This window comes from Sceloporus undulatus, chromosome 4 (assembly GCF_019175285.1).
Source record: "Sceloporus undulatus isolate JIND9_A2432 ecotype Alabama chromosome 4, SceUnd_v1.1, whole genome shotgun sequence".
Lineage (NCBI taxonomy): Eukaryota > Metazoa > Chordata > Lepidosauria > Squamata > Phrynosomatidae > Sceloporus > Sceloporus undulatus.
Window position 1 is genome coordinate 165,007,478 of NC_056525.1, and position 12,764 is coordinate 165,020,241.

A 12,764-nucleotide genomic window follows, 5' to 3' on the forward strand; every position below is an offset into this window, starting at 1 on the left:
TAAGTAAGTGAACAGACTATATACTACCTAAGAAAAGACAATTCATCCCTCTCATGCAAAGTCACTAGTCCTCCAACTGAAAAGGTGAAGGAACAACATCACATAATTGGGGAGGATTCCAAACTTAAACTATTAGGCAAATATCAGTTTTGTTGTTGTGTGTGTTCAGGTCACGTTGGTTAAAATGTAAATGGCCCAATGAAATTTAGGTCCACTTTGGGATAAAGGCAGGGAGAAAAATAAAATTAAACAACAACAACAATAATAATAATATCCATGGATTTTCCGGTGCACACTTTTCCGTGGTTCATCAGAGAGAAGAAAATGGCCTGACCAATTTAAAAGGTGGGGAAACGAGCTTGCATAAATATGATGGGCCTTGGTATCCACTGAAGACCCCAGTACCACCAAGATACCACAGTCTATGGATGCCAAGTACATTAAATGCAATTTTATAGAAATGGTGTTCCCTATATAAATGACAAAAATCAAGGTTTACTTTTGGGAATTAATGGATGCAGATTTGTGAATATGGAGGGCCAACGTTAAAGAGAATCAACAAAGGGAGTTATTTTGGTAGAATGTTAAATAGAGATCAGAAAGGAGGCTAAAATGCAGGGAGCATCCACTTGAGTGTGCACTATGTTAATTTGGTGATATGGCAACAAGAAACATATGCCCTCTTCAAGGTTTAGAATGTTAAGTTTCCGCACATCATTAGAGAAATGCATATTTTGGCATATCAGAAGGCTTTGAAACTGACACTGCAAAGTGTGTGCTTGTACTTTACTCATTTACATTTTGCTTTGTTCCCCCTACTCAGCTGGGCTTTCTTTGTTCCTTCCCTGAAAAAACTGGTTTGAAGAGAGAAAGAAAAGAAACTATGCAAAGTCTGGAGCCAGTTGCAAGGTGAGGCTGGCTTTCTAAAAACCTGTTGCAAGCATTCCCCTGGTATTTTGCGGGAATGATTTAAAGTTACAGCCAACTGGCAAATAATGGTGTTTAAAAAGTATGCCACAAAGAAACATTTTTATAAGCCTGTTTTAAAAATTATATGTAAAGGAAACAATTTTTTAAAACTGTGGTTATTTCATGATCACAAAGAAATGTCACTGCAGGCATCCATTCAAATGCAATTCCCCCAACTAGATTTATTAGCAAAGATGCACCTTTGTTCAATAAGAAACAGCAAAAAGACATGCAGCAGACGTTTTAAATTAATATATTTTAATGTTATAATAGTGGTCCAAATGGCCACAAATTAAGACACAAGGTTTATGCTTCACTCTTCTCCCCCTTGCTGCTAATACAAGCAATGCAATCACTTTTGCACAACTTTTAAAAAAGTAGAACAGTGAAGGTGGATTTGATCAGATGACATTCTTCATACTTCAGTAGGATTCTGGAACTGTAGTTCTGTGAGACATTTAGCCTTTCCGGTTAGCGAGTCTTGTGCCATAACAAACTACATCCCCAGGATCCACTGCACTGAGCCGGCAGTTAAAGCTGTATCGACTGCATTACTTCTGCAGTGTGAATGCAGCCTTAGGCAGCGGATTCTGGAAATTATGTCTCTCAGATTATTGTGTGTGATTTGTAGACATAGACATCACATCATCATTATCATTATTACCCCACCCTTTCACCCAAACTGGAACTTGGGGGTGCTACTTCTTATTGCTTCAATTTATCTAATTCTGCAACCAGACTGCACATTCAAGGTAGCAAATCAAGTTATTTTGGCACCTGAGCCAGAAATATTTTGTTTATTTACTGGTGTTTATATCATTTTTAAAAAAGTAAATCTTATAGAGCGTCTTTCCCTCGCCAGTGTAAATAACAGCAAGTAAAACCTACTGTTTGCGGCACTAATGATGGCTGAAATCAGGTTCACTTACTGAAGGGTAGGCTGGCAGGAGCTCTCTAGTGTTTCAAACTGGGATCTTTCAGACCTTACCTGGAGTTTCCAGAAGTGGATTCATGGACAAAGTATATATTCTACCAATAAGCTTTGGCCTTTCCTAAAAACCACAAACTTGTAGTGGATGATCCAAAGACCATTAAAGCTCTGATTAACTTTTCTTAATAGAATATTCAAGAGGACAGACTCTTCAAAGAAGAAACTTGAAATTTTGTATATTATTTTTGGCATCATCTAGTTCTGTTTCATTCTCTTCCATCTCTCCTTCATTGACTATTTTTCAATGAAGCTTTGATTGGGGGAGTTTTCATTTTGTGGATATATCTTTCTACTTTTTAAATTTAGGTATATGAAGCTGCCTCTGCTACTCTTACATACAGTATAAAGACACCATGCAAGAAAACCACTTATTTGAATATGGATCTGTGGCTTTTCTCTAGAAATTTATTTCCCTATTTATTTATCATTTTAAAAGATGTATACAGGGTTGAGTCTCTTTTATTTGGAATTCAAAATGTGAACTATTCCAAAAACCAAAACTTTCATGGGTGGCCAAGACAGTGATACTTTGGCTTTCTTATGGCTCAACTAACACAAACTGTTGTCATGCATAAAATTATTTAAAATATGAGGTATAAAATACCTTCAGGCATGTTGATAAGGTGCATATGAAAATAAATGACTTTTGTGTTTAGACTTGGGTCCCATCTCCAAGATACCTCATATATACATGTAAGCAAATACAGGTATTCCAAATAATAATTAGAAAATCCAGAATACCTCTGGTCCCAAGCAGACTCAGCCTGATACCATCCTAGATAAAAAAATATTCTAATTCAAAATTTAAAATATCCAATTAAATTAACAATGGAAATAATACACAAAAAAGAATAGTATAAGGGCTAGTTTGGACACGACTTCAAACTGTATTAGTGTTACCTAAATTTGCCTTCCACCTGCTGCGGCTCTCCATCTCCAATGCAGATGTGAAGTCCAGGAGCTTTCACCCCATTTTAGAATTAGCACACCTCACAATTAAGTTAATAAGACTAACAAATTTGTTAATATTAACTGTGAGTGTTGAAATAAATAAATAAATATAAATAAATTTTTATTTATATACTGCCCTGTGGCGAACCAATCTGGGCGGTTTACAACATTGAAATAACATACAGCATAAAAACAGTATATTTCCCTCCCCCTTAAAAGTTATTAAACAACTTATCAATTTAAAACCACAATAACTAGTTAATAACAATAAATTAAACAAAATATACCAACCAACAAACCACTGCAACTTCAGTTCTAAAGAAAAGAAAGGAGGCTTTGGAGACATTACTGAGGAGGGGGGAGATCCTGAGATCCTGAGGCTGGGATATTTCAGTCTGGGAAGGCCTGCCTGAGAGATCCGTCTTGACACCTTTTGAAGCTGTCCAAAGATGTTAACTGACAGATCTCTCCGGCAGGTCGTTCCAGAGCCTGGGGGCAACAGCAAAAAAGCCCTCCGAGTCGCCAGAAGCCTCGATTTTGAGGCTGCAACAAGTTCCTCCCGAGGACCGGAGAGCGCGGGAGGATTGTATGGGAAGAGACGTCTCTGAGATAGCTTGGACCCAAAACATTTAGGGCTTTAAGGTAATAACCAACACCTTGTACTGGGCCCGGAAACCATAGGCAGCCAGTGGAGGGACCTCAAAACTGGAGTGATATGGTCCCTCTAGATGTTCCGGACACAAGCCTGGCTGCCAGTGTTTAACCCTGTAGTCCGAACCAGGCACAAGGGTAGCCCCATGTAGAGTGCATTACAGAAGTCAAGGCACAGGGTTACCAGCAGTGCACAACAGTCCCTTACTTCCAGAAAAGGGCGAGCTGGCATATCAGCCGAAGCTGATAACAGGTGTCCTGACGTCGCATTCACCTGACTGTCATCAGGAGCGATGAGTCAGGACACCCCCAGACTGCGAACACAGTCACTAGAGGAGGTGTGACCCGTCCAGGACTGGTGGTTGCAACCCAATTCTTGGTTTTGGGACCGCTACCTGAGCACCTCCGTCTTTCAGATTCAGCTTCAATCTGTTTTTCCTCATCCAGCCCATTAGCGCCGAAGACATCCTTGAGAGAAGAGATGCCATTAGAATTCGAGGCCGACGAACGAGACATGGAGAAATAGATTTGGGTGTCATCACGCGTACTGATAGCACCAGCACCATACTCCGTATGATCTCACCCAGCGGCTCATATAGATATTAAATAATAAATAATAATAAATCGTTTATTTCTAGCCCGCCTTTCCATGAGATCAAGGCGGGTTCATCATCATGAGCAACAAGGATAAATACAACAATACAATATAAAACAAAACGAGATTAAAACAAGGAATTAAAAACACAGATTAAAAACCTACAAAAACTAGCCAAAGTGCAGGTGCAAAGAGGGGGGGGGAGAAAAGCGATTACAACTGGGGGAAAGCTTGTTCGAGAGAAGGTTTGAGCTCTTCCTGAATTGTCGAGGGAGGGGGTCAAGCAGAGCTCTAGGAAGCGAATTCCATAACTGCGGGGCTGAGATAGAAAAGCCCTCTGTGCAGTTGTAAAGCGTTTCGGGTGGAACCCTCAGAAATGCTTCCCGGTTGACCTGAGGGTGCAGGGGCAGACTATATAGGGAGAGGCGGTCCTCCAAGTACCCTGGGCCCAAGCCATTTAGGGCTTATAGGTTAAACCAACACCTTACCTGATTGTGCCCGGAAGCGAATAGGCAGCCAGTGTAAGATCCGCAGAACAGGTGTTATATGTCTGGACCTGGAACATCCCGTGACCAGTCTGGCTGCCATGTTCTGCACTAACTGAAGCTTCTGGGTTGGTACAAGGGTTGCCCCATGTAGAGCGCATTACAGAAATCCACCCGAAGGTTACCCAGAGCGTGTACACACCTTTTCAAGGTCCCCCCGGCCCAGAAGGGTCCAGCTGGCGTATCGACCGAAGCTGAATAACAGGTACTCCTGATCGTCGCATCCACCGGAGATATAAGTGGAGCGACGATCCAAGAGCACCCCAGACTGCGAACAGAGTCCTTCAGGAAGCGTGACCCCGTTCAGGACAGTGGACAAACTCCAAACCTAGACCCGGGAACCTATCACAAGTACTCCGTGTTCTCTGGATGAGTCTGAGCCTATTCCTCCCCTCCCACCCATACTGAAGCCAGACAGGCATCTAGAGGAAAGATGCCATCCCTGGTCACTGCATCAGTTGGAGACACAGAGAAACATATTTGGGTGTCATCAGCGTACTGAAACACCGCCCCCGTTCCTGATGATCTCTCCCAGCGGTTTCATGTAAATGTTAAATAGCATGGGGACAGAATGGCTCCTTGAGGGACACCAGATGTTAAGGCCCTCTTTATGGAGCACACGTCCCCCAGCTGCACCATCTGGAATCTACCCAGAGAGGAACGGAACCACTGGAGAACAGTGCCCCCGATTCCCAACTCTCTCAGGTGTTCCAGAAGGATACCATTTCAATGGTATCGAAAGCCACTGAGATGTCTAAGACACTAAAGGACACGCTCCCCTGTCCATGCGCAACATTTAACAACATTGGGGACAAAATAGCACCTGAGGGACCCCAAGGAGCTCCCTCTTCTGGAGCTACTCTCCCCGAGCAGCACCCTCTGGGACCCGCCGGAGAGGAGGACCGGAACCACTGCAATGCAGTGCCTCCGATACCTAATCCCCCCAAGCGGTCCAGGAGGATGCCGTGATCTATCGTATCGAAAGCCGCTGAGAGGTCTAAGAGCACCACTGGGTCACACTACCCCTGTCGATGCTCAGACACAGATCGTCAGTCAAGGCAACCATGGCAGTCTCAACCCCAAACCTGTCCTGAAGCCGGTTTGAAATGGGTCTAGAATACGGTTCATCCAAGACAGCTTGGAGCTGAAGAGCAACCGCCCTCGATTACCTTGCCCAAAAATGGCAGCAAAGAACAGGCCTGTAGTTGTTCATATCCAGGGGGTCCAGGGAAGGTTTTTTCAGAAGCGGCGTAACAGCCGCTTCTTCAGACAAGATGGAACATGCCCTTCCCTAAAGGATGCATTGATGATATCTGTGAGGAATCTCCTCAATGCATTCCGCCCCCCCAGACAGCCAGCCATGATAGGGAGTGTCGAGAGGGCAGGTTGTTTTTCTCACCTTACCAATCAGCTGTCCATGTCCTCGGTACTCACTGGATGGAGCTGATCCAGAAAACTTTGTCAACAAAGTCGCTGGACACCTCACCTATAGATTCTGTTGCAACAGTGGCGTCTAAGTCGGCTCTTATCTGAGAGATTTTATCTGTGAAGAAGTTGTTAACACATCACAGCAGGCCGTCGGGTTAAGCAAGGATTTGGCGCAGAGTACCTGCATCTTTCTCTTACATAAGTCAATTCAAGCTGTTGATAATCTAACTTGGGCCGGTTACAGACCGCACTTAGTGCGTGACGAGCACGCACTAGGGTTACAAAAGGGTGGTGCTTCTGCACCGCCCAACCCTAGTGCGTGCTCGACGCACTAAACGGTGGCGGCCCTTCCATACGGCCACCGCTGTAGGTCGTCATGGCCGCGCCGCCTCTAGATGGGCGGCTGCGGACGTGACGCCTCAATCCACGGCAGGGCCCTAGGGCACCCTTTCCGCGGACCAGGAAGGAGCTCCGTTCGGAGCTCCTTCCTGGTCCGCGGTGCCGCTTTGCTTCACTGAGAGCCATAGATGGCTGCCCCAGCGAAGCAAGGGAGAAAGGGGTCAAACGGCCCCTTTCTCCCCCCCCCGCTGCCGCGGGGTGTCTGGGCTTGAAGCCCCAAGGACACCCCTTTCAGGCTGCGGGGAAGCGACGTTTGTGCTGCTTCCCCCGCAGCCTGAAAAGCGCGGACGGGCCTCAGGGCTGCCATTCTAGCAGCTCAGACCCTGATCCGGCGGGGAAAGGGGCGGGTGCAGCCCGCTCAAAGAGCGGTCTGTAACCCGCCTTGTTTAAAAAGTAAATAGTGACCAGATCATAAGTTCTGAGACAGGCTAACTTGGAGTTAACCTAAAATGGAAGCTTCAGCTTCTGTTCTTTTCATGGCCATGGAGAGAAGCAAGAAAGTTCACCAGTGCTCATTCCATAACACAAAGTCAATGGTTTACAATTAGGGAGTGTATCTTGAAATCATGGGCATGGGAGTACTACAAGTTACTTCTAACAAACATAACAAATAAACCAGATGAGTTGATGGTAATAGGCCTTTTTACATGGCAAATTATGCATTCTGGACATTGCTTTTAACTGTCATGGTCCATCTTATGGAATCCTGGGATTTGTAGTTGTTGTGGCACCAGAGCCCTAACATAGAAGACTGAATACCACACCAAACTACAAATCCAGGATCTACAGCATTGAGCCATGCACAGTAAAAATGGTGTCAAACTGCATTATTTCTGCAATGCAGATTAGACCATCATGGAATAGTGTGCAAAAAGGAAAGGAGTAACAAATACAGCTAGAAAAAAAGAGAGTAATACACCTCAGATTTATGGCAAAGAAATAATTATCCATAAATAGAGATAAAAGTTTAATAAATGTTGTCATCAACGAAGGGAGAAGCAACATTGATATCATGCACTGCGGCCATATCAGAAATAGCCAAGGTTTTTTTAAAGGGTGAACTAATACATTTTTAAACCTATTGTATTTGTGTGAAAATATTGACTTAAAGTACATACTGATATTGCTTACAGTCCCTTAAAACCGGGGTCCTCAAGGAGCCTTCTGTCTCCCATGCATTTAACATTTACATGAAACTGTGGGAGAGATCATCCGGAGACATGGGGGCGGGGTTATCAGTGCTGATGACACCCAAATCATTTTCTATGTTCTCCGACTGATGCAGTGGACTGGGGATGGCGGTCTCTCCTCTTGTGGCCTGTCTAGAGTCAGTAAGGGCTGGATGAGGGAAACCGACTCAAAAGAATCCAGAGAAACGGAGGTACTAGTGATAGGTTCTCCTGTCCGGAATGGCGGTGATTCCACCTGTCCTGGAACGGGGTCACGCTCCCTGTGAAGGACCGTGCGCAGTCTGGGGGTGCTTCTTGACTCGTCGCTTCCGTGAGCTCTCAGGTGAATGCGAGTCAGAGCACCTGTTATCAGTTCGGCTGATTCGCCAGCTGCGCCCATACCTGGCCCAGAGGGACCTTGAAACGGTCCGATGCTCTGGTAACTTCGGGACTGGACTTCTGCAATGTACTCTACATGGGGGCACCTTATACCAACTCGGAAGCTTCAAATGGTGCAGATATGGCAGCCCGGTGGTCACTGGCGCTCCAGGACCAGCCATATAACACCGGTTAAAAGATCTCCATTGGCGCCCATCGCTTCCGAGCTCAATATAAGGCGTTGGTAATACCTATAAAGCCTAAATGGCTTGGGCCCAGGATACCTAAAGGACCGCCTCTCCCCGTACATTCGCGCCTCGCACCCTCAGAACGTCTGGGCAGCAGCACTGAAGGTGCCTGGGGCTAGGTTAGCCTCCACTTCACGGAGGACATTCTCCATAGCTGCCCCAGCCCTTTGGAATGCACTGCCCACAGAGCTCCGCTTGTCTACCACCCTGGCCCAATTTAGGAAGGACCTAAACCTTCCTATTCCAACAGCATTCCCCAAAAAATCCTGTGGCCCTCCCTCCTCTTCCGTGGCCAAGAGGTTGGGCTACGGGGCTTTTCCTGTTATTTTCTAGAAGTGTTGATGTAATTGTATGGTTTTAATCTTCGTATTGTTATATGGATTGTGTGTGTTTTTAATTCTGCGTAAGCCGCCCTGATCGTTGGAAGGGCGGGGTAAAAAAAATTTTTATTTATTATTATTTAAATGCTAATAATAGTTAGAACCCTTGATCAGTTCTAACTAGAGTATTTCCATTCAATCAGTTTTGGATGGTGAGTCAACATATATGTAAATATCATCAATTTAGTGTTTGTTTGTTGTAAGTCAGGAGTAACTTCAGAATTCCATGGCCCATAGAATCCACTGGGTGATCGTTCAGTAAGTAACACTCTCTCAGTCTCAGGGGATGGCAAAGGCAATTTGAACAAATCTTGCCAAGAAACCCCATGATAGGTGGAAACAACTGAAGGCACACACACGAAAATAGGAGTCAAGCCAACATTTATATCAAAATCCTTTAAGTAGAGGAAATTAGCTCCACCAATGTACACAGATCATTGGAGCATAATTGACCGGTGTGATTGTGCTAAAAACAGAAGTATTATACTGCAGATGTTTAGAAGCACATAGCAATCTATTAAAGAGTCAAGCAATGTTATGACTTTTTAAAATGGCCTGTGTGTGTAGTTCTAAAAGAGTAATGTTAAATAGACAAAGCATTGACAGGCCAAACAGCTTACATAGGGACATTGAAACAGTGGTGACAGGTAGATTACACTGACAGTGGCTTCTGCATGGCTTCTCAGGAGAGTCTGAAACTACTGTCACCACTGCCACATATATAAGACTAGTTCTTTGAACCAACATCACTACAATGTAACATCATATAATAGCTTGTAATCTTTGTGAAAGTGGAGGCTGAAGAGAGCATCGCGCCATTTTATTTATTTATTTATTTTTATTTCATTTCTATACCACTTTCTCCCAGAAAGGGAACCAGAGCAGCTCACAAGATAAAAATATTTTTAAAAATTAAAAAAATTAAAATAATCTAGATGAAACAGTATAAAATTACACAAAAGAGTCAAAATTAAAAAAACTAAATATGTAAAACACAGCAGAGTATCTACTTTATTTGTTATGGTTCTGTCATAGGTATTGTAAGCTTTGTGTTTTCATGAATACCTATGATTTCTCTGCCCGAGAGGTATAGTGTATTCCCCTGAACTACAACCTAGAATCACAAGCACCTCCTCACAAACTATAACTCCCAGGATTCTATAGGACAAGCCACAGCAGTTAAAAGCAGTCTCAAACTGCTACAAGCTGTAGAGCAGATGACAGTCTGGAAGAAAATTAAAACATTTTAAGTTTCGATATGTCTGCTGGAACACAGGTTCATATTTCTACAAAGCCTCCCCCTCCATAAAAATCAATGGTGGAGCCATGTCTACTCTCTCTTGATAGGGCACCTGATTCTAGAGGACCTCCATGTTCTTAGCTTCAACTTCCATCTGGGGTTACGTTAGAAGGTAGCATGGGAAAAATGTACTTCGGGAAAACACATAGCAAATTCATAAAAAACATAATAATGAAGAATCATACCCACAGCAAAACCCGATGAGTCTTGAAAAGAACCCTTTTAATGGCCTTAAACTGTTGACAATTGACTTTGGAGCCAAACAAGATACATGAAATGTTTTTGTAGTACAGACGTAAGGGAATAAATGACAAAAGACAAGAGACAACAAATAAAAATCAATATATATACAGTTCCTCGTTTTAAGAACTTAAATGCTTAAGTGCGAGATACATAGCCTTTTTATATTGTTATTAAAATTTGAAAATAAATGTCAGCATTCTGTTGTTTTTGTTCTTTTTGTGTGGCATCAAGTCATTTCCAACTTAGGGCAAGATTTGTTCAGAGGAGGTTTGCCATTGCCTTCCCCAGAAGCTGAGAGCTGATTAGTAAAGCATACTTGACCAAGTAAACTCCTGCCAACCATGCGCTACTCATTGGCAGAATGGAACTCCTTCTTCCCATGTATCAGTCTAGTTTGTTATTTTTATGCATCTGTAACTGTTCCATATTAATGATGACTTCATAGTCACCATTCTGATATAATTGCCACAATTGTAATTCCTCCTCCAAACTAGTATACCCAGTCATCAGCTGCATAGGGAGAATTTTACCGGGCATTAGCTGCATGGGTCCATTTTGCCAGTGATTAGGACATGGCTGACTGATATTTTTCTCATGGGGGGAGGAGAGTTCTGGCAAGGAAAGGTTACTAAGGCCCAATACAAACTGGCACAAAATGCCAGCCTGAGGCTGATTTCAGGGCTCGGGAGAGCAGAGCGCCCGCATGCTCCTGAACCCTACCATGCCATAATGGCTTGTCTTCATCCACATGGTGCCCCCATGATGATGTACACATGGTGCAGCATCCAAACGGCATAGCGGCGCACAGCCATCATTGTTGTATGCAAGGACGCCAATGGTGCGCACCCTAAAAAGAACCTGCCGGGAGTGGGTTCTTTTTAGGGCTCCTGGAGGCCACACCATTTCATTGCTGCGGCCTCCGTGTGGGACAGAATGGGGTGGTATCTCGGTGCTCCTTTCTCCCCATCAGTATTCCTCCTAAGTTAATTATACTTAGGGATGAAACAGATGAGCATTCAGGAGTAGCTCAATCGTCCCGGTGCCATGGCAAACACATGCCATGGCCCCGAGGGCACCTTCTGCCATGGTCCCAAATGGACCACAGCAAGGAGCAGAACAGAATTGCTCGGGGGGGGGGGTGCATCATCTAAACACCATGCCCCCAGAGCGGCTGGAAGCTGCCCCTGTCTGCCCATCTGTTTCAGGCTTTAGCTAAGCATATTTAAGTAGCTGAAACAGAATACTGGCCAAAATCTTTTCAAAAATAAACAAAAACAGAGAAAATTCATATGACAGGGAATGAAATTCAGAGACTGCCAGTCCTGTATTTTAGCATAAGCCTGTTGTACAAAACATTTACATAACAACAAAATGAGACCTGTGACAAAATATTGCAGTTGGAGCGCTCATATTTGCTTTTCAGTTATGCCCTTCTTCATTCTATTTCCTCATCCACCCCACACATGTAGTCATTCACCATTCTGTAGACTCTGAGCACACTTAATCCTCACTGAGCTGTGTTTAACTCCTTGGAATGCCGATAGGGTTTTTTGGTTTTGGTTTTGTTTGGTTTGTTTTTTAAAAATCCTTCATTACCTCCACAAATGTAGGAGAGCTAAGCCTACTGATGCTTCTCTCTTGTGCACAGTGCCATTGACATTCATGCTTGAACATCCAAAATAGAGAGGATCATGCTCACCTGGTGTCTCTTCTATAAAATTAGGATTGAAACCTAAAGAAGATTAGCACTGGTGGAATCCCAGTACTTTACAGGATGTGACCTGTACTGAATAGCACAATCTGTGCAAGTACACAGTGGTAACCATCGCTTTTGTCTGAATCCTTGGCAAATATGCACAAGATAGCACATTTAATCATAATGCATTGGTGCTTACAGTTGGAAGAAGACAAGGATCCATTGCTACAATTAAATCTTCAGTCAGATGTTAGGCAGGACAGAACAATCATTACAGTCCTATCACTGAAATCTTTATCAAGATGCTACACTCCAGTGATATACCAATTGATAGAGGGTGACCTGGATGTCCAAGTACAACTTTACTATAGCCTTTCCTTTCTGTCTTTCTTTATTTCAGTGCTAGTGCTGTTATTTTTGCTTAGATTCTGGTATCAGAAAAGGTCTCTTGAAGACACCAATTCTTTTATTCAATTGAGAGAGAACTAGCAGCTCATCTTTGTTTAATTTACAAGGACACAGGAAGATATGTGACAGCTCAGGTCATAAAGAGTTCACCCTTTTTATACATATACACTTTTTATAGATACACACACATATATCTGAACACATGCAGCGAAATCTCTGATTGCACTAATAGCTTTTATTACTTTTAACATGTACTCACTTAGCCAAACAGGTGAAACTGATTTAGGCCAGTGTTTCAGGGCTGTTGTGTTTTAAATAAGCCCAAAGGCCAAGCAAGTGAATTAGATTTTTTTGTACACGTGCAACAAGGCCCTGGCTTCTCATCCCAGTTTGAAATTTGTGAGAAAATTCAA